The sequence below is a fragment of the Grus americana genome, chromosome 3, assembly GCF_028858705.1.
Source record: "Grus americana isolate bGruAme1 chromosome 3, bGruAme1.mat, whole genome shotgun sequence".
NCBI lineage: Eukaryota > Metazoa > Chordata > Aves > Gruiformes > Gruidae > Grus > Grus americana.
Window position 1 is genome coordinate 90484594 of NC_072854.1, and position 26591 is coordinate 90511184.

General features: G+C 38.5%; 2 long non-coding RNA genes across 2 annotated transcripts; one reads left to right on the forward strand and one right to left on the reverse strand.

Annotated features, from left to right (window-relative positions):
- On the reverse strand, window positions 1-26528 carry LOC129204516 (uncharacterized). Its single transcript, XR_008576422.1, has 5 exons — window positions 26376-26528; window positions 26084-26178; window positions 24532-24610; window positions 2867-2980; window positions 1-2384 (listed from the first exon to the last, which is right to left on the reverse strand). It is a non-coding gene; the product is annotated as an uncharacterized LOC129204516 (long non-coding RNA).
- Window positions 2933-6279, forward strand: LOC129204517 (uncharacterized). Its single transcript, XR_008576423.1, has 3 exons — window positions 2933-3069; window positions 3220-3283; window positions 4598-6279. It is a non-coding gene; the product is annotated as an uncharacterized LOC129204517 (long non-coding RNA).
- Window positions 26529-26591: the final 63 nt, after the last annotated feature.

The following is a 26591-nucleotide window of genomic DNA, read 5'->3' on the forward strand; positions in this document are numbered from 1 at the left end:
TGATGTGCCACGCAGGACTCTCACGTTCCGTAGTTCCTACTGTATAGACTCATTTCCAATTTTATACCTGCAGCCATAGATGCTGAACTACAAAGGGTAAGGGATTTGTCTGATTTAACAATCAAGTCTCACTTTTAACATAACATGCATTGCTATCACTGTTCTTAATTTTTGAGCAGTCCCTGAAGGACTAAAAAGTTATTACTGGTATTACCTCAGACTAATGATCTGTTGTATTATAAATACTATAAATCAGACAAAACTGAAGCTTTTTTGCTTTCTATTTGTTCTTTGTTTATAAGTATCATGCTGGAATTTTTTCACTTTTTGTTTTACAATGTATTATTTCTAATCATTAAAAATGGCACCAACTGAGGTTGTGTTCTCATGCTGATGGTTAACAGACTTTGATAGTTCTGACCAAAGTACCGTATTTCTGTTATATCTGTACGTGGTGTTAATCCGAGGCCTCTCCTGATCGTACATACCTCTCAAGATACTGACTTGGGCACATCTGCGTTACTTCAGGGGATCCTTGATCAAAAAGCCAAACAAGCAGCTCTGTGCCAGAGCTGCTGGTAACTACGTGAAAGAGTTTATGCCACATAGTCAAAGTGTGAGAATTTCATCAGTGTTAAAACAGCACTAGGCGGGTATGTACTTACCTTCAATTACTGTACAAAATGACTCTCGTGCTCTTGTAAAGGCTCCAAAAGCAAAATTACCCACTAACTGCCAACTGTATTTAAGTTCGTGGTTTCCATTAGAGCTTTTCACTTACTGCTTAAACTGCTTGCCTACAGCAGCCTAGTCTTTTTATCAAGTCCTGGCCCTTGGACCAAACCCAGGTGTATCAGACCTGAAGGATCCTCCTTAAATGTGAAGACATTTTTTTTCCCCCATTAAAAACCAACACTGAAATAAAAAGTACCTAACTTGCATTGATTTGACATTAAAAGCGGGGCTAACATGATTGTACCTTTTTCTCTAGTGTGTATTTATGGTATCATAGCAATGCTAATGTGAAGTCACTGCTGCTTAATTAAGCAGATGTAAACAGCTGCATGGGATATTAAACTCTAATTTGTATCCACGTACCAATTATCATTTTTTTGCTCTAACCTCAGCTTAGAATGGTATTGTACCAAATTAATGCCAAGATTTGATCCTTAATAACTTGCAACTGCGTTACAGTCTAGTAAGTAAATTGTGAACTTGGCAACAGATGCAAAATACACATTTTTAGGTTTTTAGGTATAACACACAAGGTAGCTAAGCTACCTGGCAGTAAAATCACAGTAAATCCTATGAGGTATGTAGACAACTATTTTTTTTTTTAACCAGCTCCCCTCATCATCTACCATTTCATCAAATTGAACAGAAACCTGTATAAATAGATCATAGTTTCCAGCCATCACATTCAAGTACTGTGTTTTAAATGTTATGTTTTTGTAGAAGTTGTTTTAAAAATCAACAGAAATTATTTTCGCAAAGGGCAGCAAACTGCTACTTGGCTCGTTATGGAATTTTACCCCATAGTTTTCGGTCCTGCCCTTGGCGCAAGATTCACCGCTGATACGCTACCACACAGCGTAGCGTGGGCTGTTACCGGCCATTGGAATGGCCGTGGCTGCTCTGCTGAAAGAAGAGCGCACCACCACACAAGCCAATGGTCTCTCCTGACGCCTCACAGATAGGAGCGCCAAGCTCTTCTGACTGATTCAATCTATGCTCTCTACCAAAGAGGGAACAGCTCGACAGGCTGTGAGACCCTGTGCGCCACGAGAGGAAACCGCTCGTTACACTGACTGCTGTGCATAAACAACTCTTGTTTTGCAGGTGTAGACACAATACTCTTCATGTAGGGACATGAATGACCTCTCTGCAAGATGTAGTGGTTTCCTCTGGAATTTCCTTTGGGTGAAAGTTGTGCATGAATGTATGGATTAATGCTCCTCTGTAATCCTACCAGTGCCATACAGGAAAAAACAAAGATGACAATCTAGGAAAAACCCACGTAAATTTGAAACATAAGAACCCTGTAAACAACCTCAAGTTTCACTCCAGTAACTACGTGTTAGATGTGTAGATACGAGCAGAATAAAGCACATGTGCCTATAGATTGACTGGGTCTACAGCAGCCTGTTTGGCACTGTTGGATGGGTTTTGTTGCTGTTTTTCTTCTCTAAATCTGTGGCGTAAGTTGAAGGTAGCGATTGTGCACGTCTGCTAGCCTGTTGCAGAGACTCCCTTGCAGCAGGTAAAACCATGCCAGCACAGGTAAGGCGCTGGACTGCCTGTAGCTTCTGGGGAGCTTCAGTTGGAGTCTGTCATCAGTACTGTGGTTGGATGATGACCTGTTCAACAGCAGTAGAGCTTGAATTCTTAAAAAAAAAAAAAAAAAAAAAAAAAAAAAAAGGCAAACTCTCATATGAGACAGGACATAAATGTACTACACTACCTGTGATGGCTTTAAACCAGTTTAACCTCCGCTTGCTATGTCAAATAGGGCATTCAGTTTCTGGCAAGAATTATACTAAGAAAACATTACTACAAAACAATCTTTTTTCCCATGCAACTCTGTAATCCTATACACAGGATGTTTATTAGGGAGCTTTTCTTCCCAAAATGTTTCTGGTGTTACATAAACAAATGTTCTATTTTATATCCTGAGGCAAACAACTTGATAAGCAAACAACCATATTATTTATTTACCTTGTTTACCCATAAATATCTGAACACAAATCCAGCTGACCTACATTTAAGCCAGAACTATACTATGTTACTCTGATCCCCTAGAAGGAGAATCATTTAGGCTTAGGTTTTTATCTGGAGTTTCTCAGGCATGTCATCTTCATTTTTTTACCTCCATGCTGCCTTTGTATTAGTATGTTTTAGAAGTGTTCTGTTCTTGTTTCTTTATTTGTTTCCTCAGAAGCCAGTCACCAGCACGTGGACTCACCTCCCTGGACAGTCGACTCTGTAGTTAGAAAACAGAAATTAGAAGCATTTTTCAATGGAAAGGAGACCCAGATTTACATTTATCTTACCACAAGGAACAAGTATAAGGTACAGAAGCTATTTCAGATAGATGTTCTCAATTTATTTTTTTACCATGTGTACACACATCATACACATGTGCATTGACATATGTATAAATGTATCAGGTCTGGCAGTTACTTGTTTTCTGAGTTTTATTCTCCCTCTCCTTTTCCATAGATAGTGACAGCATTAGGTGGAATGTGTAGGCATTTGTATCGGAACACAAGCTTTCTGAAATACGGTAAGCTGAATGGGGGTAAATGTAAGTTCCACAATTGCTAAAACGAATCACAGGTAAAAACATTTCATTCTCCAGAGATTTTGTTGTTGCCATTGTTTTATTCTAGTATCTACCCAGTGAATTACTATAGTACAGCTCTAAATTAATCTCACCGCTGCCTCTATTTTTAATAAAGGCTCAGAGAAAACAAATCCCAAACCATGATGCTCCATCTTCATTGGGAGAGTTCTGCATATTGTGACGTGTCACCTGTGCAGGTTGCAATCCCTTCTGTGCTTCCTGCCTCAGAAGCAACTTTCTGGCTCCTGAAAAGTGATAACCTGGTCCCTTAGTTCTCCAGCTGTATTAATGCTACTTATCCTTTACATTGAGTGCCATAATTTCTACATAATTTAATAACACAGTATCATCCTTAAATATCTAGACAATATTAATACTAGAGTCAGTAACAGTTCTGTAATTCAGATAGCAAAATGTTGTATTTAAAGTTGTTTAGTTAAATGTCCAGACAGGAAAGCAGCAGGCTCTTTATCAGTTAGAGACCATGCAGGGCATCTAGCAGCCCTGCATCTGATGGGAAGACAGCTGAGTTAATCTTGGGAACCAGGGCAAGCAGAGCCCTAAGAAAATCTCTTGGGAATTAAGAAAAAGCATGTTATTGTCCCCTTCAAAGATATTTAGAAATGAGGTAACTGTGGTGAGACTTGCACACAACAGTTGTTAAACCTTGGGAGTAACACCTCAAATTATACTTAAATCAAATATAAATGTGTATTTGCAAAAATAACAAGCAGGTTGATCCACTAAGGTTGCCAAAGCAATGAGTCAGACGTGGTTTTACATGAGGAACATGTTTCTTAAACATACCCTTTCTCACTGCATTTAAAAACCTGCAGACACTGACATGTTGCCAGTGTTGTGCTCCATACTTCAGCTTAACCGCTTGCTGCGTTTTTTTAAATGTATGTCCTGCACCTCCATTCACTGTTTTCTTCCTCACCTACAGACCCACATCCACAGACATCCATGAAGTCTTCAGTAGTTCATAAACTCGTTGCATAAAGTTCTACGGGTAGAAAGCAACCACATCCCAGTCCCCCAAGAGCAAACTTAGGAACATACCTGGGGGGAAAAAAAAAAAGCAACCCCCCAACCAGAAAATTAAAGAAAACTAAAATCTCATAATAAAAAAATTCAATTTGCCATCATTAAAGACTGCCTCTGTTGCTTCATTAAGGATTTTCTCATTTACCAGGAAAGCAAATTGGAAAAGCAAAATGTGAGGGGGTTTCTATCTTTTCTATTTTCTTTCAGATATTTAAACAAGCATGTGATTCAGAAAAAAGAATACCAACAGAAAATGTCTTGCAACCTACTCCTAAAGAATGGTTTGGATGTCTCCAGAAGTCCTGTTCTCTCACCTTGAAACTGTAAATTTTCAGCCACAGCAAACCTTTGCCCATACCTGAATTAGCAATAACCACATTAATGCAAACTTCCAGGACTTTTGTCAGTCAAAATTCCTTTGTTTGAAGCCTCTGGTAATAATAATAATCTTATTTCTACAATTATTTTAAGCAGCTTGAAAGAAGGTGATGTGTTGGATGCCACACAGCTGTACAGCAGTCTGAGGTGAAGCCCAGCGCAGCACAACTCTAAGCCTAGAGTATGACAGCAACTCCTTAACACTGCATGAGGGGTACCAGTGTGGTTAATTGAGGATGTAACAAGGCCATCATCATTACATGTGCGCAACCAGCCCGGCCAAGCACCGACATTCTCTCGCTGGGGAAGCCAGGGTGCCAGATCCCTGTGCATGCGGGCTGGGAACGGTCCTGTGGGATGTGAGTCCCAGCCTCTATCCTGGCTACAGCTACAGTTCAGCCTGTCCTGAAAACCTTGCATGTGCTTGCTGCCAATGTACTGTGGCAATGATTCAAGAGGAAACGGAGGTGACATGGCAGATCAAAAACTACTAGCCAACAGCAGGATTGCTGGAAAGGAGATGCTGTGCTTGCCAACAGGAGCCATTCTCTCAACTACCAAGCTGTCACTGCGAAAATCTCAGCTGGATTTTGAGGCATTTTCACCCAGTGAAACTTGGTGTGATAGATGAAATTCACAGGGGCTGGCCTCCAGCTCAGCAGCAGTCACAAGAGAAATCATGCGACCATCTGGCTGGCTGAATTTTGCCATAGCATATGGGATTCTGGATAAGTCTCAGACCATTACAGAAGCCCCAAACTAGGGAACAGAATTCTTCCAGATTCAATTCAACACATCTCCCGTCTGCCTCATGGTCACTGAAGGCAACAGTGTGCAGGCAGGTCACACAGACACTGAAACACCTGCTATCATATAGCTCCCTGGGAGGCTTTAAACATTACCAATGTGAAGGGTCTAAGAGAGACCACCTGATCCATATGACAGAACAGGGAAGGTAAGGGAGGAAATGACATCCAAGTGATGATTTAGCTCGATACATATTTCTCTCTAGTTTAAAACAAACAAAAAATAAAAAACACCACCACAAATACACACTTGGTCACAAACAACTGCTGTTGATGACAACACATGGGGACTGAATCAGAGGTGGTACTCCAGAGAACAAAACACCCTTTTGAATCTGCACTGCCTACTGATGTGTTAAACCTCCTTCCGCTCTTTTCTAGCTGTTCCTCCAAGGAAATCATTCATGTTAGAAAAGAAATAGCCAGATGAACAAACAACACACAGCAGGGAACTGAACATCAATAACCTGTATCAGAAGAGAAGGCAAACCATTTAAACAAAGACTAGGAGAACAATGGTACATGGCTCCTGATAAACAAGTGTGTAATTCAGGAAAGATGGTTCTGTCTTGAAGAGCTCTCAAGAGTCTGTACTGCTAGCAGGAATCAATGAAGGATAGTTCTGAAGTTTCAAGACTGCATATAGAGAACTGCAGTAGAATGCTAAATTCAATGTATGCCTACTACAAGACATGGATTAATCATGTGAATAAAAATAACACAGTTAAAATGCTTGTTGTGATACTGCTGTCTTCCTGAAAATGTTAGTATGACTTGCGTTAGTGTATTTTTAATTCCTACTTTAAATACGCTTTTGCTTTTACTTGCAAATGCATTTTCAGGCACAGAATCCAACAGCAAGTGATTTTCCGTTGCCAAGCGTGCCCTCAAAGAGAGTTGTCCAGTCAATGTCGCTAAGGACAAACCATGACTGTAAATTCATCCTGTTTTCATTTTCCCCTGATAGTTCATTTTCCATGTTTCCACACACTGACGACCTATGCATCAAAGGTCCACTGAGACAACAGAGCAGTACTCTGTAACCCAGCATTCATCACAGGCTGCGATTAAGCGTCCTACTGGTCAGAATCTGCGGTCCCACAGCAACGCATGCTCAATCTGTTGTATAGAAATTATTCTCCATTCATTTCCAAGCATTACATGCTGTGAGGGATGCAAAGTTTCCATGCAGTGTTCACCTCAACCTTTGCCTTCTTTTTATCAGACTGAATTTGTTCCCTAAGCCCTCTGGAAAAAAATGCCACTATTTACATTTTTCCTAAATTTCAGTATTTCCACAGTTGAACAGCTTTTGCCTTAATAGCCTTTGCATTTTAGTTCAGTTAGCACATGGCACATAAAGAAAATATTTCAGAGTTCTTATTCAGCATCATCATCTCATCCTAGTTTAGGTCTCTGTGTATGACTTGTTATTTATGTGACATCTAAGGAAAAACCTCTTATGAAGCTAAAGGAAATGTTATAAGTGTCATTTTAAGGCATGTATCAGAAAAGATGATTTGCTCTTTGCTTTCTTGTTAAAATACTATTTTGCCATTCATATGACCATTCTGTATACTAAATCCTCTGCCCAAACTCAATTTTATCATAGAATCATAGAATCGCTGACCAGGAAGGACAGCTGGAGGTGATCACCCTTTAGCTTGCTCTTCCCCAAACAAAACATCTAGCTCCCTCAATGACTACAACGAATGGAATACATGATCTAGGTCCCCTACCACCACGATAGTTTAGACTCTGTGGTTCAAGGTAGTTGCTTTCTCCTTTTTGTCTCGAGTTCCAGTTATGTAGTGATGTTACTGTGGATACCCTGCATTTATAGCTTACTTCAGTTACAAGATGTAATTTGCGCATTTTAATTTACTCAAAACCAAAACCATTTTACAATTAGTGAAGAAAATAAGGAGGAAAACTGAGCATAGGTCATGTTTCACTTTAAAAAGGCCAGCCATTTCCAGTTTCTCTCATACTTGCAGTAAAAGCATTAATCATCGTAAACTCATTTCGTCTAAAAGCAGAGGTAATATATTTTTCCATGTAAATCACTTCATTGCCATGACAGAATGATGTCAGAGAACCTAAATAGGCGATCTAATAAATTCTCCTTTTGGAACATTGTTTAGCATTAAAGCTTATGGGGGGCAGGGCATGATTGATGTCAGCTGCTGGTAAGAAAAATCTGGTTTTAATTTTCATAAAATAGACCTAAATACTATATTGACACAGACACACTTTTGCAGACTGAGAAAATATACACAAAACATAATACTGGAGCAGTAAGAACCCAAGACCTTTCTAGAACAAAAATCCAATTCCAGCTAATAGTAAGATTTTCTGAAAGTTGTAAAAGATGATTAAAATAAAAATTAACTTTGCCAGTTGTATAATATCATTCTTCTTTTTTAAAGTCAGCTTTTGGGCAGTAATTCAGCGCTTCATGTTCACCATTTGTACGTGTAGTTGAATACACAATTTCTTTTAACTGAAATTAGCTTTGCATCTAATTTGGCTATGTAAATTCTGTAAGAATTCTCAAACAATGGAAGAGTGGTACAGGACAGAAACAGAATTTTGTTCCCCCCCCCCCCCCCCCAAGCAACCAACCTTGCCTGAATTGCAGTCTATGCCTTAACCAAAATGCAACTATTTACTTAAAGGCTGCAGCAGCATGGCAGAACAAATATACATATATATGGTATCACAGAAAATGGAAGGACTATGGCAAAACCTAGAAGTCCAAGCTGTTACTCCCTGTTTCTTTGTATAAGATCTCTCCAAGTCAAGCTTTGGAAGAACTGACTGACTTTGGTTTGACTCTAACCATTTATTTTTTTTCTATTTGCTCTTTTTTTCTGCTCAGGGAAAACATGAAAAACAAACTGGTGTAAACTACTCCTTACTGCAGCAGTGGGTATACTCAGTAACCACAGCCCTGCTGGGCTTGCACACTACCTAGTCTGGGCAAAAGAGAACTAACACTTAACAATATGGATTGGTTCATTATTTGTTTCTTTTCATGTCCAAATTATATTTCAACACCTGACTCCAAAGGAGAAGCACTTTTGTCAAGGCAGTTTATACAACAATTAAGCAGATTTGATATTTAACACAAATGTTTTAATTATCCATTTCATCCTGAAGCACAGTACACAGCCACATGAGACAGCGTGACTTGATCTAACAGATCACAGCTGCAGAAATGAGGATGGTCCCTTTTTCCTGACTTCAGACCTGCACTCCTACAGCTGCCAGGTGAGCTCCAGTGCTCACCTGACCGCTGCTGTCACTGGGGCAGTGTCACCCTCAACTTGACAAAAAAATTGCCTGTACAAAGAGGAACCTGTCAGGAACTGGGTTCCGCCAAGGGAAAGGTCTCCTGGGTATCAGAGCAACCTCCAAGGAAGGGGCAGGGCAGTGTGGATGGAAGCAAGGGAGGGCAGGGTGGTGAGAGCTCTCATTTGCAGAGGCAGTGAGCTCTTTGGCCAGCTCAGCTGCTCATGCAGGTATACCCTCAGCTCTTCTACCCTGCTAATTTTTTTTAATTTACCCTATAACTGTCAGTTTCCTTCTCTGTAAAAAAAAAAAAAAAATATTTATAGATTTTACTAGATCCTAAAGTAATTTGATTTATTACAACAGGACAGGTTCTTGTTGAATTCAACCTAATCCTTTCACCAGTGATGTTTATTTATTTTTTATTCAGCTTGATTAGCTCACCAATTTTAAATTCCTCTAGATGTGCTCTGAAATATATTTTTGGGGTAAGACATACCACTAACACTCCCTTGCACCACGAAAACCTTAGTACATAGTACAGGGGGGAAAAAAAAAACCCAACCAAAAAAAAAAAACCAACCAATACATCACCAGTAAAGCATCCTCCTGAATACACACAGAAAACAAACAAATCTTTCTTTTTCCATACAGCTGCATACTGTTTCAGAATCCTTCTGCCTCTCACATGATACATCAAAATAAAAACCAACCACCTCGGGGACAGTAATTCCCCCCCCTTCTGTTCTTATCCTTCATAAAGAGAGAGGTTGTATATCTGTAGTCATATCTATGTGTGAGCCTGCTGATCATGACAGAAAAGCAAAATCAAATCAAATCATTCTGCTTTGTTCTGTCAGGGATGACATAGTCTCTTTCCTTCTGATGTGCTTTGGTTAGCTTCATCAATTTATCAATACTGATATGGGAGACAGGAAAGGAAATAGATTAATGTGCAATATCAAGTGCTTTGGATTATCTATAGCTGCATACTGGATCAGTGGCATCTTGGAGGATGCCACCTTAAATGAGACCGACCCTTGGCAGCAATCAGTCAGGATCTGGGATGGTATAACTCCCCAAAGCAGAATCTTTACTGCTGACTCTCAAGAGATGCAACATGGAATTGGATCCAAAACACACTGATTAAAACAAGTATGAATGCCCCTCACTAAAACATCTTAAACTCAAACACTGTCTTCTCAAGTGCTGTTTCCCTGGATGACTCCCTTTATCAATTCATAGCTCTTTCCATTCACTTATCTCATTCTCACTGCACAAACTATTAAAACTTTTCCAATGTTTGCATTTTTCTTTCCCTTCTATATTTTCCTTGCTTGACTTCTTTTTTAAAAAAATGGTCTCTTCTGGTAATGTGAGGTCTTCCATTCCAGACTATTTAAGTAGTGTTCAGTACTTACCTCATACTTAGATGCCTAATTCTCTTAACTCCTACAGTATTTTCTGTTAGCAGTAAAAATTTCACCATTTTTTCCTAAAATGGCATCCTAAATAATCCTGTTCCATCAAAGTTATTTTTCAAGCTCTTCACCTTTCTGCCCCTTTTAAGAAGAAAATATAAAATGGAATTCAGTAATTGAAACAATGTTTCACTTGAGCAATATGTTAATGTAATGTTTAAATGATAATGACAATAGTAATATAAATGAAAAGGGAAATGTATGCACACCTTCTCCATGTTGCGTTCAACTTAGGAACAGCCTGCAGCTGGCAACCCTGTATTTACTTCAAGAAAACTGTGTATTCATATTTTTGTTGTCTTTGATGTTGATACAGGTAGTATATTTTTCAAACTCACACTGAGGCCTGTTATCATCTAAAGCCATGCTAAAAGCTGACAAAGTAAACCTGCCAGCTATGGATATGTCGAATTCCCTCTAATTCCCTCAACCTACCACATGCTGAAACCAACTACTTTTTCTTTTTTTTAAACTCACAGTACTTTGGTGTGCACGTGTGTCTCACTCCTCTAATGATTTTCTGTCAGGTGCACTGCAGCAAGCCAAAGAATAGCATCAACCAATTCACAAAACTGTTGTAAGCACCATTTGCTAAAGTAAAATTCCTCTTTCCTCTGCCTTTGACATCCCAGTGACTGCACTGCAGAACGGCTCTAACCACTGCGCTTACAGGTGATAATATGCTGGTATCTTATTTAAATTCTGCAGTGGCATCATCTGCCCTGTATTTGAGCTATGAGGCTGAAATGCTCTTTATTCCAAGATAACCAACAGGTCTTTTGGAGAAAAGGATGTAAATTGTGTGGGGGAGGAAAGAACACGGACTAGGTTTCATTTGCTTGAAAAATTCTATTGCACTCCAAAGAAACAAAGCAGACTTCAGAATAGTCTCAGTCAACCACTGAACCTCTTGTCCAGATGCTTAACCTCTACCAGCAATGCTACCACAACTTACCAGGCAGTTCTTCCAGAACATGACTCTCAGCATAAAATGCTACCGTTAATAATTATTTTCCTTGTCAGTAACAATAATGTATGAGACCTCTTGAATGTCCACTTGCTCCCCTTATTCATCACCTCCTGAACTAGAGCTCTTAATATACACATATGTAAATTGGTACAGCCTGATCCCTCACTCAGCTAGCAACATCTATTTCCATTGCCTATTTACCCTTTCTTCCACATCACATTCATGCTGTCTTTCACACTGTGTTATGAACCAACTAAAACAAAACCCTTCCAGGCTTGTCTGCAATGCCACTTCTTTACACTTTTTTTCTCATCCTTTTTCAGTATCTACCATGACAGCTCCTGCAATGTACTGACTGTATATACCTGGAGAGTTTGCAGCAATTGCCGTTATTTATGTAGCATTCAGATCTTTTTATTAAAAAGATAAAATCAGGCAAGATGCAGCTATTCACACAGCTGCCTTATGAAAATATTATTTTCTCTGCCTTTTACTACATTAGCTCTCCACAGCATCTCCAAGTACATCTTCTAATCGCTCTTATCTTCCCATCTTAAACACAGAAAGAATTCTTGTCAGGGCCCCTAGTGCACCAATAGGCCTTAACAGCCTTGACCAGCCTCACCTGGGACCTCCACACACACCTCTGCCCATGGGCCCAGGAGCTCTATTTAAGCCCAGCCCAGGGCTACCAATTTCTGCTTGAGCTAGGCTGCTACAGTGTTGGTCTCCAGCTCTGTCACAGCCATGGACCATGTTGATCCCAACCCCTGGGCTGGCTTGACCTTGGACCTGCTTCCTCACGGTGAGTTTGCATGATGATCTGGACTTGGTTGAACCTGACCCCAGCCTATGGGTCTGCCTTGCTCAGATGCTGTGGGGACCCTGCCCCCACTCCCAGCTGTGCAATCCCCAGCTCACTGGCCAGAAAGAGTAGCCAGTGTGCACTGTGCCCCTGATAGTCCTGGGAGAAGGACTGTTATCCAATTCTTCTGCTGTGATTAAGATTTCTAGGCCCTATTTTAATACAGTCCATTACACGTAAGAAAATTAGCCTGGGCAATAAGCGTAAGAAAAGCAGTTCCATTGCAGTACTTAATTTAGACTACTATTTTTCTGGAAATGGATGTGCTGTTTACACTGAGTTTGTGTAGTGACTAGCACAGCAGGGTCTATGAGAGGTGCTACCCTAATATGAAAAAGTAACGATGTAACTTTGGAAACTCAAAAAGAAAGGACCTCATCTTTCATTAATGTGAGCTTGAAAACCATTATTGAAATGTTCTCTATTCAAAAAACTGTATCTACAACTGGAAAAAATAGCAAGTGCTCCATTATGTGAGCATTCTGTTTGTAAGCAATGGTCTAGCTGGTGGCACTGATGTGTACTGGAAGCATCAGAGAAAAACTGTCACTGTTTTCTTACATTTGGTGAATGCAGATGAATCACTTCAAGAGAAATCGTTGGTTTTATTTCACCCTTCATCCAAGCTACTTCCAGCTTGAAGATTATCCTGTGGTGAACTTGCCAAGTTTCTTACACTTGAAATCTCCCAGCTGCCAGAATTATACATAAAACCAATGTCTTCACACAGCAATATTTATCAACAAAACATCTCTTTCACTTTTCAGCTAGTCATTTGAATAATAGGTATGAGGTTCACTTACAAAAACTATAAGAAATTTAAAGCTAGGTACTCCACCTGAGAAATCTGTAAAATTTTCCAAGGGCAGATATTGGATTACAGGAGTGCTGAAAAAAAAAAAAAAACACCAAAAAACCCCAGGCTGCTGCTGCACTAGCACACAAAGCAGCAAGCTTTACCATTGGTTTTATTTAAATTTCAATTATATTTTACTTCATCTTCTTCAAAAAGTCATGCATTACAGAAGCTGTGAATTCACTCATGCCTAGGGAAATTATGAAGACTGTGGAAGTACCAGAAGATCATTATTTCTGGGAACTGACCCTTTTTCTGTGTCTCAGACTAACCTTCCATCCTGAATGGTATTCAGACACATATGTGAGCAAGGAACCTATCTCACTTTTAGTTCTGGTGTATAGATAAACATTGTTAGGATGAAAAAAAAATCACAACAGGGATAGCTGTTTTGGTTCTTTTTTTTTTTTTTTAAAGAACCAACAAGACAGACAGCTAACATCTTCTAGTCACATTCAGCAAACAATCTTTCTGTGAATCCTCAAGAAAGAATTTCCACAGTATATCCTTGTCAGCAGCTACTTTTGGCTGTGGTAGCTTTTTTTTGCTGTATGAAGGACAAGGAGAAGAAAAACTTGGCTGGCCCCATGCTCTTGGTGGGTTCCTCAGAAGAGAAGTTCTGAACACTGCCTACAATCATTCTTGCCATGGAAGCTGAATTTCACGTTCTCTTGGGTTAAAATGTGAAGCCAGCTAAAAAAAAATCATTTAGGAGTCCTGCAAGTTACACAAATAAACTAGTAGTAACATTTATGTTTACTAATTAGCTTTAGATTTCCTTACAGAAAAGCAACAAGATGGAATGTTTTATATTTGACTTCCACTATCAGCATAGCCCTGATGCCTGAGAGAAAGCTTTGTAAATGTTCAAAGGAAACTCCTTTAAAACTAGTTATTTCTGATTGGCTTAAATCTGTTACCACTGCTGCACATAATTAGCTGGTTGCTGGGTTTTTTTAATTAAAGTCTGATTTGAAAATAACTTTAGCTTTGAAAAAGAAAATTCTAGCCTCAGACACTCATCCTGAAGCCCTACCCTCCCAGTCAGCACTCTGAAAATTGTAACTTAGAATTGCAACCTCTTACACAGTGAGTAACAAGAATGCCTTCCTTAAATAAACTCTGTTCCAGAAATTCACAGCTTATTTCCTGGATCCAGACAAAGCATTAAATGTGACAATGAAGTGCCCAGTGCTGCTGCAGCTGGGAACCACCATGAAGGTGCCTGGGTGGCAGCAGCAGCTTTCAATTTCATTGAAATAAATAGAACCTAATGGCAACTTTCAGCTCTTATTTTCAAGGGCAGGTGTGGGTATTTTAATGGGACTACTTTTTTTTTGTTCAAATTTTTTTTGTTTCAATGATAAACTTTGCAGGTCCATGGACTATATATCTTACTCACAAACCCCTGTTAAGCCCTGCTACCAATCAAAGGTATTTCAGTAAGATTATATATTGTATCCCAAGAGAAATTAAGAAAATCATTATGAACTTTGCAATCCAAGGATTTTGGCAGATCTGACTCGAGAGAATATGTAAAGCCTTTCCCCTTTCATCTTTAGGTAGTATTTTTTTTTAGAAATGTCTTTTCAAGACTGTGCTAGTAACCTGAAGCAAAGCAACACATCCTCTGTTAGAAAGTCTGGAACACACTGACAACAACTAGTATTACAATGACAGACACAGAAAAACTACGAAAAATCACTGCACATCAGAACCCATTTTTCCTTTTCCCTCCCCAGAAGACATCAGCATTAGTTATAGTCACAAATTCTGTCTCAACTGAAATCTTGGTATTTTAGGCTACACTTCTTTAGTGATGAAAAGAAGACTTGAATGTAAGCTTGTCATATAATGAAAGAAAATTATACCACTAATTGCAATACGGGACAGAAGTGAACTATGACAGTGGCTTGCATTGCCAATGGCAGCAGAATTTAGCCTATATGTACATGGATACTATGACACTGGAAAAGCAGTAATAGGTACAAAAAACTGCATTATACAAAGAGAAATTAAGAGAGAGAAAAATTTACTGAGAAAAGTAAAGTTTCCAAATTTGTGTGCTGTAAGCAGAAATTCTAAGGATCATAGTGATATAACTAAATCAGGAGTTTTGCATAAAGAAGAGTTAGAGAGGCCTGGCTTCCAACTGATTTGTGCCTCAGCTGACTGCAAGCTCCAATTGAAGCTTTTTCTGCTCTTGGGGCATTTGATGGTTCTCCACTCCCAAGGCTGAGTTCTCTGTTACATAACACCACCAAAGTTTTCATGCACGAGACCCAAACTGGGGCTATTCTATTTCTCTTCTCCTTATCTATCCAGCTTTTTCACAAACATAGAAAAATCTTAATAATCTTAGAGACAATTTGGCTGAACATGGCCAGTGGGTTCTGAATGTATTAAATGAGGACAGACAGCAAGACAAGGCTGTGTAGATCTGTCTTCCCTAGGAAATCAGGCTAGCAATAACCATAATATAGGGGCTAAATAGTTTCTTTCTGCTCCCATATGTTAAGTGCTTTGTTTATTTTCAATCATATGTAGAACTAAGATGTTGGTATTATTCCCATTATTGGGATTTCTTAATATATTTTTATGTATCGTCATCATCCAATAGACTGTAAAGTCTTTTTATTTAGGCAGTGAGTCTGAACACTGTTATTAGTCCAAGCTTCTGGCAGGATCTTTTCCTGGAGGTTAAATGGCATCTTTCCAAATTGCACCTTGGCAGAGATTTTGGCTGTGCTTAGACCCATGGGATTTCCCTCTTTTTTTACTTCTAAGTCATTAAGCAACAATAAAATCTTTATGATATCTCATGTCTTGAATTTTACAATTATTCTGGTAGTACGATGAAAACATAGTTTATAATGTCTTTTAAATTTTGCTCCCACATGCTGCATTACCTTCCAACCTGTGTGTCAACAATCTCAAGGCTTTACATTGTGACAACAGGTGTGGGACCTTCCTACAGCAGGACAGTGTGTGTATTTTGATACCAGTCCTCACCATAAATAATATTAAAGAATGTAGTAACTGCTATAGATCTTTTAAGTTTGTTTGAAAAAGTTGGAATAATGCAATAATATCTAAGATTAACTAAAATATCTGTATACTCGCTAAGGTGAGACAGTTTTAATTTATAGCAACTTTATAGCAAATTCAAAAAATAATTCTTGAGAATACAAGTGACAAAATTAAATTTTCAATTCTAGGGTTTAAAAGCCAGCTACTGAAATAATCTCCTCCTCTTCCTCCCCCAAATGCCCCATGTGCAAGTCTGAACCAGTTAAAAGATTCTGTGTTTGGAGTTTGTCTGAAGATACCTACAAATGTTTAAAATTAACTATTTCTGACAGCACTAAACCAGAAATGTACTATAAACTAATAAATATGAAGCTTCCCTGCTATTAGGCCCATGCACTTCAATGCAGAGACAGAACATGGTGTTTGGAATACCTGAACACTCAGCCATTAAAGTAAACAGGGGACACATTCAAAACTCAGTTCATTTGTCAATCTGACAGCAGCTGGAAGATTTCTGCATGCAAAATATAGCAGCATCTGGCTATCAAGAATATTTAAGACCTTACCTATTGATCTCTTTCATCTGCTTAAATTAATTCCAGATGTTAAGATGCCAAAAAATGGTGATTAAAGATCCCATGCATATAAAACTCAAATCCCAATAAGCAGTGAGATGATGATACAAATACTATGAAACAAACCCAGCAGCAGAGTTTGCAAATAATTGACTGAAAACCTAGAGAACTAGAAACCTTTCTGCCAGAAATGGAAGACGGTATGGCTTATTGAGAGTGAGAAAGAGAAAATACATTTTGCTACTCTGTCAAGAAAGACTTTAAGAAGAAAATTGTTGCAAGGAGAGATAAGGAACTAGACAATGGGAAAATGTGTTTGTGATTCTGCATATTTAAAAACAAAAAGATCAAGGCACAATATTACTTACAAGTATAAGCTAGGCATAACTTCTCTAACAAGGTCCTGTAGTTTCTGCAAAAGTCAGGTTTCACATATTAAATCCCTGCAACAGATTCATTTAAGTTGAATTGGAGGGCTTCACAATATAAAGCAACATATATTGCTACACTAACTAGGTGACTTAAAGATACAAGCCTTATCTTACCTTTATTCATTTTTAAGAGAGCAGAATGAAAATCAAGTCCCCAACACCTACATTTATTCTTCCAGAAAAAACTCAACTATACAAGGACACTATCTTTATCCTGTACCTTTCTTCCCTTTTTAGTATAGGAATGTTGTGGCTTGAATATGAGATGTAAATAGAAATAGCTATTATTCTATGTCAGGAGCAAAGAGATGACATTAGAGGAGAATCTGTTCACACTAGAAGCCAGACTAAATTAAGTCTTGAACTATAACACACTGTTATGCTATCAGAATCTGGCTCTAAGCCAGTTAGTCTCAGTGTTGCCTCTGCAATCTAAATTTGGCTATTAAAAATATACTTATCTATAGAAAAGAAGGAAAGCAACACACAACTGTTGGTAACCTTTCTAAGTTTACAGAAAAGTAATAAAGCATTATTTTTGTAGATTAAATACCTAATGCCATTAAGACTGAATAATACTTAACTTCAAAAAACACCAATAGAAGAGTGGCAGCAATTTCCAATCAAACCTGTAATTCTACCTAGTCTTTCTAAGGTCATGCAAGTGTCATTCCCACAATGAGATGACTTATTCTTCATTTTGGGGCTCTGCCTGGGTGCAGAGTGGGGACTGAGATAACAAGCTAGAAGAAGGGAGCAGAGGAAGAGGAGGAAAAGTTCGTTGTTGTTATTGGGTTTTTTTGAGAAGCATTTGACTAAATGCTTTGAATCATTTTTCTAAAATCATTAGACTAAAAAGTATTAAAGTCTAGTTCATAAAGAAAAGAGCAAAATATGAGAAAGAAACCAGAGAGGAGTTGAGAATTACTGATTAATGGAAAAAATAAAGCAAAGACATGTAAGTGAAGCCTTCTGGTTCCCTAACTCTTTAGGCATTGTCAGAAAAAAAAAAACAAAATAAAACCACCTGTCCCTGAGGGTCAAGAATTCTTAGTTAATTTTTTTCCGAGCATTCAGAGGCCCTGTGATGACACACATACTTAATTTCATTGAGGAAATTTTAAATTATCATACTTGATTTCTGTAATTAAAAAAATACTCATTAAAATGTAATGAGTAAATGTATAAATGCATTTTTACCACTCCAAAAAGTTCTTGCTGAAAAAAAGAATTTATAAATAAATTCTAAGGAGGATTATCTGATAATAAAGGAAAACTTAGCTAAACAGTTTTACAAAGTTTAACTGCATTAAAGGTTGAAATGGCATGTGAGCATCCAGCATGGGAACGATGAATTGGTGCTCAGCCTTAGAATTACTGCCACCTCCAAAGGAAAACTTGAATCAAATAACCTAAGCTTCACTATCCTGGATAAGAAAAGGCAAGGCTTGGGTTCATAAAGTTTTAAAAAAAATAATCTGGACCCAAAGATCTGAGAATATTATCAAGACACAGGCAACAGCAGGGACTCAAAAACCTATTCCCTGGAACTTCTAAGAAAGGATGTTTTATTCAGGAGAGCACTATCACTATGCCTCTTTGGCCTGATCTCTCCTCATCTTGTGCGGGCTTATCAATTTTTAGAAGCAAATCCTGTAGGACTTTTGTCAGACACCAAGTCATATGCTTTTAGCTCGTGTGCTGACAAGAATTTGGCAGTAATACTAACATACACCTGAGAAGTCCTTGTGAAAAATGCAGCAAGTAAAAATTCTAATGACACTGCGGAAGGACAGATCACCTACTGTGTCACCAAGGTTATACAAGATGAAAAGAGGAAAAAAAAAAACCAGAATTTTTGGGAAAAGTATGTTTTGGGTTCCCCTCCCCAGCATAAATTTGGAAATCTGCCCTGAAAACACAATGTCTCATCTACATCCAGAGAGATTAGAAGAATGTATCGTTAGTGAAGCATCCACTCTTTGTGTGCCGTTCCTGGTTCACTTGTTCTAGGACTGATCTATCGTGGGAAAAAACACAGGATATGTACTGTTTCATCCCAGCAAGGATAGTTCTGAGCCAAGTGGAACTGTATACAAAGAATTCATGGCACTGGTTGATCATCTTATTTTAGAAAGGCTTTTCTTTCAGTGGCTGCTCACTTGCTTGTTTTGTAAGGATTAGCATCTTTAAAGGGTTTACATGTTACATATATAAAGGAATGATGTACACAAACAGTACAAATCTGCAAGTGGTGCTTGTGTTACCATCCTCTTGTGCGTTGACATGGGAGGGACTTCACTCATAGCAAAGCTCCTAGAGACACTACATAGGATTTTATATTCTTTTTCCATTGGGAGGAGTGAATACTGGCTTCTAATACAGAAATAAATGACATACTGCATCTGCAAAACAGTGCCTGTCTTCTTAAAGAAGGCAACCTCAACTGTAAATGTCTGTAAGAACAAAAATTTCAGTGGAAGGAGAAAACAAAAATGTGCAAACTGAAATTGCTACAAGGGAGAGTCAGCAGTTCTTTCCCAGCGGGGATGTCAGTATGCAATGAGAATGAGTCATTATGATGCAGCTCTGTGATTCAGATAATTCAAAGCCACTCTGGGATGTCACACCACCAACATATTTTTGCTCTGTGTGAATCCATACAAAGACAAAAAGTATTCTTCAGCTCTTAATAGATTCCCACATCTCTAATAACTTTCTTATAAGCTTTTTTTCTTGCCTTTTTTTTCCCCAAATTCGTTACTGGAAATCTGTTTTTAGCCAACTTTTGATCCTTAATAAAATGACCTTATTTGTTTCAGGCCACTTGTTATCAGTAAAGCTAGAGGTACCACATAGCCAAAGAAAACCTTAGGCAATTCAGACAAATATTCTAAAACCAAGACTCAAAACTAGTTAAGGACCAAAAAACCAGAACTGTTTTGCCTTTAATAATTTTTTATTCATAAAGTTGAACAAGAAAAGGCCTTCCTCCGAGATGCAACATAAGTCTAAAGCAACTGCTTTTCTCCCAAGTAAACAAGTTTAGGACAGTATGAATATTTTCCCTACTCTTATGTTCAAAGTATGGTCACCATGCCCTGTAATTTATTTTGTGGCAGAACATAAATTAACATGTAGACATGGAGTATCCCTTACTACTTCCTAATCTATTTTTATTAATAATTGCTACAATCAGCCTTTGAACAGAATGGATGTACAATAGATCAGCAGAGTTCAGGCACGCGACAAGATATAAAAAGTGATTTCTCATCATGTGCATTTCTAGTCTGCTCTCTAGTCATAACCCTACTAGAATGTTCCTTAACCTGCAACAGCAGAAAGAAGAAAGAATTTCCCGCAGCAACAAAAGTAAAGCCTAATTCTGCTACTGAGAAGGACAGTTGGAAAACCTATGGGAACCTATTTTCATCCTACTAGCCACAGGAAACATGGAAGGGGATTAGGCACCATTCACTTTACCATAGGATCTGAAAGAATGAAAATCAAATCCCGATGTTATCTATACCAAGAGTTTTGCCTGTGGAAAGTAAGAGATTGTGAATGACCCCAACAGATTTCTTGATGTTTGTGGAGTCTAAAGAAGAACAACTGCAAAATGAATGAAAAATCTCTTGAGAGCATTGTGGGTACTGGCAGTACACAGAAAATTTGTGAGATCTGAAGAATCCTTTGGTCACCTTCAGGGACTGTAAAAGAATGGGTTGGTTTCCTCCAACTCTCTGGAAGCCTGCTCAGAACATATTAAAGTTTCTTCTTTGGGCAGACAGGAGAAGTATAGACTTCAGCAGAAGCAGTCATGAAGGACAGCGAAATGAGTCATCCTAGTGCACTGCTAACGATCTCATCAATCCTTCACTGTGTCAAATTATAAATATATAGTAAATATTGACAGTCATTTTGAGGCAGGTTTTGAAAGAGAATGTTTATCTTGTTTCTGTTCTTCCCAGGACAGATAATCCTCAAACAAGCTAGCAGTTTCAAAGATTTAGGGAGAAATTCATTATGCAGAATATGAAGATTCACTTTAATGGAGATTTTAGGTTGCTAAAGGCCTACTGGTGTTTTGTGAATATTTTTTCTCCATTCACTTCCCTCCACTATAATCTAGTTATTTATTTTGCTAGAACCTTCTTCTTTGCAACTTCTAACATTTGCAGTCAGTTTTGCCTACCTCAAACTCTAGAGGACCAACAGCATACTCAGTGATGCTCCGTGTTATGCAAAATCACATCTGAAAATACTGTAAAACATTAACTTCTCATAAATACTGCACAAGTGATTCTATCACACAGCAAAACTATGCTGAACTTAAGCAAATTTAAACTCAGATGACAAAAATGGAAATGGCAAAAAAGTACTTCTCTGACATATAGGGCACCACACCCCAATCACTATATACCTCCTCATCCAGAACACACATTTCAGAGAAAAGAGTAGAAAACACAGGAAGAAACATTTTTGTGCCCTTGTTTAAAAAAAAAATAAAAATAAAAAATTGCATCTACTTTGCTTAGAAGTCCAAGCTAAGGGAAATTCTCCAAATAGAAAACATCAAACTACATATCTGTGCTATTTGGCAAAGATGTAAGCAACTGGAAGTTTTTTCAGGATAGTACGCTTCTCATCAGGCAGGATGTTCCTGTCTCTCATTGTAACTTACCACAGAGCATTTAAACTAATACCACTATTAAAGTTAAATCCTTCACACTAATTAGCTGGAAGAATCATATTGGAAGGTGCATTGTAACATCTAAGAGTTTGGTGACTGTTCTATAGATCTAAAACAATTTTGCAATACAATTTGTGTAACATGCATTAATGCTTAATCATATAACAATTTAACTTGTGTTTTTCAGAATCTAAGACAGAATGTTGAAGAGAATTGTTTATTACATTGTTGTAAAAATAGTCACAAAAATATATCTGGTATTTTTCTGCACATTCACATGGAATATTCTGTAATTAACACACACGCACATCCATACACACACTCCCTTTCATCCACACTACTCACCAAATCTTACATTATAAAACAGGGATGACCAATGGTCCTTATTCTCTGTGTCACACACCAAACCTTACTGAGGTCTAAAGTCACAGAGATGCCTCAAACTTTGGACGACGAACAGAAAAAGCAGCGCTGTAAGTGATTTTCAAGCACAATTGAAAATTGTGCTCTTGACTACCCAAGAGCTTCACTGTTCCCTGGTGAAAGACAGTATGCTAGGAATTCAACCAGGTTCTCAGACTATGAAACTTGTCACCCCTTCATTTACTGCCTGTCATAATCAGTGTTTCTGATTAACCTACCAGGCTCATTCCAGCAGAGTCCCACAGTGATGACACAGCAGAAGCATGGTAGCCACCCTGAACTGGTTGTGACACACATGCATACCAAGCACCAGAACTAGCCATTCTTTTATTAGGTAAATAATGTGAGGTAATCTCAAAAACACATTTCTGCTTACAGGTGACCACGCACTTTTCATACTCTATGTTGAAAAAGATAATAATGTTACTGAGTGCACAAAAGAGATTGAAGTTATCATGTAGCTTTAACACAAGATGCTATCTGTTCCAGCTAAAATTTCCATTTCATGTAGTGTGATTGGAACCAATTTTGTTCAGCTTTATTTCTCCAGACCAACAAAGAGAATCCAATGAATGAAAGCCCTTTAATAAAAAAGAAAATAATTTTAAATCCTTCTCTCTCTTTTTGAAGCTAGCAAAGACAGACAGGCAATGTTGCTGTATAAAAAAACTAAGACATCATGCGATAATGATTCTATGTGAGCTCATTTGAGAAGGCATTAAACCCTTCGAAAACTCAGGCACGATATGACATGCTTATTTAATGAGAAAGTAATTTCCTAATTCTTCTTTTGCCAAACAGTAAATTGAATTATTTTCATGTAAGCTTTGGTTTCTTCGTCTGAAAACTCACAGATGCTATGTAACTGAGGCAGAGCAAATTTCTGCTAATTAACCAGGCAAGAATTAGTTTATGAAAGTTCAGATGAGGTATGTTTTGATGTGACAGAAAAAAGAAGGAAGAGAGAAACATTTGCTAAATGTACAGCAAACAGACAATAGTAAATGAATGGCTAAATTTAAGAAAAACTAATCTACTAAGAGTGGGAAAACTGTACCTCAGATCTTACAATTTTGTTTTACAGACAAAGTATGTATGTACTCCAGACCTAATTTATCTTTGTCTAGTTATTTACTGATCTTGGATAACATACAAAAAGGGATACAGTAATATTAGTATATAATATTTTCTAAATGATTAATGAAGATTAATGTCAGCACTTTTAAGACAGCCACCACAGTTTCAGAGAAGAGTCGTCCAGGGCTACTTGCAACTTGGCCATGTTCTTCATTGTACATTCTCAAAGAGTGGTTTGAATCACTCTTTCTTTTCTTGTGTTGTGCAGTGGCCTACACTGCCTCTCCCTGCTATTGCTTTATAAAGTTATTAGTAAGAGAAAAGAATTTCCTAACACTATTACTTTAGCGCATCACAAGGGTAGCTTTTCTACCTCCACCTTACTGACTGAGCAGTGATTTTGTTATTCAGGGCCTAGGGGAAGCAAGAGCATGACCTAAGTTGGCGAACTGGTCAGACCCAAGAGAACCAATGGATACAACGCTAGTTGGTGAATGTAGTGAAGCATCAGTCCCTGCATTTGAGATATACTACTAGTAGGTCGTAACCGCTGTATAATAATTGTCAGTCTTTTGCTTTTGTCACCTCAAGACCGTAAGTCTATGTTTATTTTTAAATTGCAAATGTAACTGGAAAAGCTGTAGGTATTCTGGAAGCTTTTTAAGGGATCACTTCTCTCCTTACAGTGAGGTCCTGTGCATTAACTCAGCAAAACTGAAGAATATAGTTTGAACATTTAGCTGATGTCTTTTGGGGGCCGCTAAGCTTACAACTAGCTTGAAGTATGTTTCTGATGCTGTAACTCAAGATGATGTAACCTTACATATGATGACACACACAGAATAACTGGTTACTGGGATATAGCTTGACTGAACTAACAGAGCCAAGTAAGAAAAGCTGATAGAATTCCCCAATACAAGCCTTGCAGCTCCCCTCCTCTCACCAGATACATCAAATACTGTCTTTAAAATTGCAGAAGTTTGGTTACACAATCATGCAAGTTTTCATCCTGCTATACCAATGAATGGGTTTCCTCGTCAACAATTCCTCCCCTTTGCCCACCCCTCAAATAGCAAATCAACTATTGTTCAAAAATGGCATACAACACAATTGCTTCTTTCTTCACCAGTACCAGAGACATGGCACATGGAACTCTGAGGATGAATTTAAGATTCATCTAACAGCAGCTTTTACAAACAGCAGCTCATTGTTAAAAATGTCATAATAAATGTCTATGCTAATAATACTTACTTTAAACTTACCAAATCTTTTTTTACAGGTAGCAGTTTTTTGGTAGTCCACAATGAGATCATCTGTTTTAAAAGGTTTTAGGAAAAAAACCTGCATCAAAAGATAAATACTGCATCAAAACAGCAGCACAGGTATCTTGCAAGGTGACATTAAATGTGCTAGTTCAGATACCACAGTAGCACAACACTTTATCTGGATAATTTTCTTACACTCTTGGAAAAAAGTTGGAGATGAAGGTTATTCTCTGAAAACTTTTATCAGAAGGTTTGATTATCTACTTCCTGCTTAGAAATAATAAGAAGCACTATGCTAAAACCTTGAATCTGCAGTACACAGTATTGCAAAAGGCTTGCTTCCCTTTCAGACAACTGGCAGAAGCAATCCCTAAACACAAACAAAACCTGTTGATTGTTCTTTGAGAAATATATGTATATTCTTCAAATAATTTAGGGAAACAAGCTTAAATAGCAGGCCAATAAGTGTGTGGCAAATGGCAACTGATAAACAATCAAAACCATCTTTTATATCTGTCCAGTGTCAGTCAGGAGTGCACTAGCTCCTGCTGGTGGTACTCCTGCCTGCATACCTGCTATAGGTTCTAGATACATCCAGAACTGAATTGTAGGGGGGAAAATACCCCCACATGGGAGGAACTGGCAGAGGTGAGGAAGACAGCAAAATACTCCTTGTTTTTATTAAGTAGTTATATTTACCAACTATTTATTCCCAGAAAATTTTATTTACCGGTTTTCCCTGAAAATAAAAAGCAGAAAATCTCACAATAGGAATTTTTATTTTAATAAATATCTAACAATTTTCCTGTCAAAACTGATAGAATGTATTGTTTCAAGTCAGAAAATAAGTTGAAAAGCAACATTCTTATTTAACTGCATTTTGGTCTTATAAATCTGGTTAAAATTAAATTTGAAATTAACAGCCTGTATATTAAACCCAAATGGGCGGTAACTTATTATGGTCCTTGAAATAAAAAGCTGCATTGTCTTCCTCAAATTTTAATGATTATGTCAGATATGGAAGCATGATGAAAAGACTTTGAATTTTTGAATAACAAACATTGACAAATACTCTATTCCATTATACTACACACTGCACCTAACAGCAAAATGAATTTCAACCTTTACACTAGTCATGTTCAGAACAGTCATCTTTCCATATCCAGAGTTTGTCCTCTGCTATGATAGCCTTCTGGTTTCTGACTTGATTACCTTCACGTTTCATTAGCAACTCTGAGAGATTTTTATTGTTTCAACTGCTTCATTCCATTTTGAATGAGCAGGAAGGCATGGCCTTGTTTCTCCTCTTTGGAGGCACGTGCACATGATGAAAGTGAAGAGCTCAAAAACAATGGGACGGAATTATGTTCCTGTAGGTATCTGGACAGACGGAGCAGACCACGGTCCTCACCTCCTCTTAAATCTAATTAATCCAATTCAACCCCACGTCTCTGTCCAAACCACCTTTAGGTATGCAGGTACCTAGACAACACCCATGCAAAAGAAATCCTGCCTGGTTACTAATCATACTTAATGTTTTCTGTCTTACCTACTTTAAATGTGAAACACTATCATTTTTCTCACATATGCCGCTGAAAAATTGGTCTTACAAGTTCTAACTTCCCGATCCGGTGCAAACCTCGCCTAAGAAAAAACACAGGAGCACATCACGCAGTAAGTAGAAGAGCCGAGCTCGTACAGACAGAGGCACGGACGCTCCCCACACAGCAGCTGGCCGAGGCGCTCCCGCCCCCACACCCACGGCAACGCGGAGCCCGCCCCCGCCACCAGGCCCTGCCTCGGCCCGCCTCGCCCTCAGGGCTGGGCGCCTCAGCCGGCACCTGCCGCTCTCCTCGGGGATCTCACAGAGGCTTCTCCACACGGAAACGCATAGGCAGACGCCGTATACGTATGTACGTGTACGCGTGCCTCACAAGCTATTGCTTCGGCATCACCGTCAGCTCCCGCAAGGGGAAGAGAAACACCTCGGCTCGGGCCGCCCCGCCCCCTCCCCTCCCCTCCCAACACCGCACCCCATTCCCCGCCCCGCGCACGTG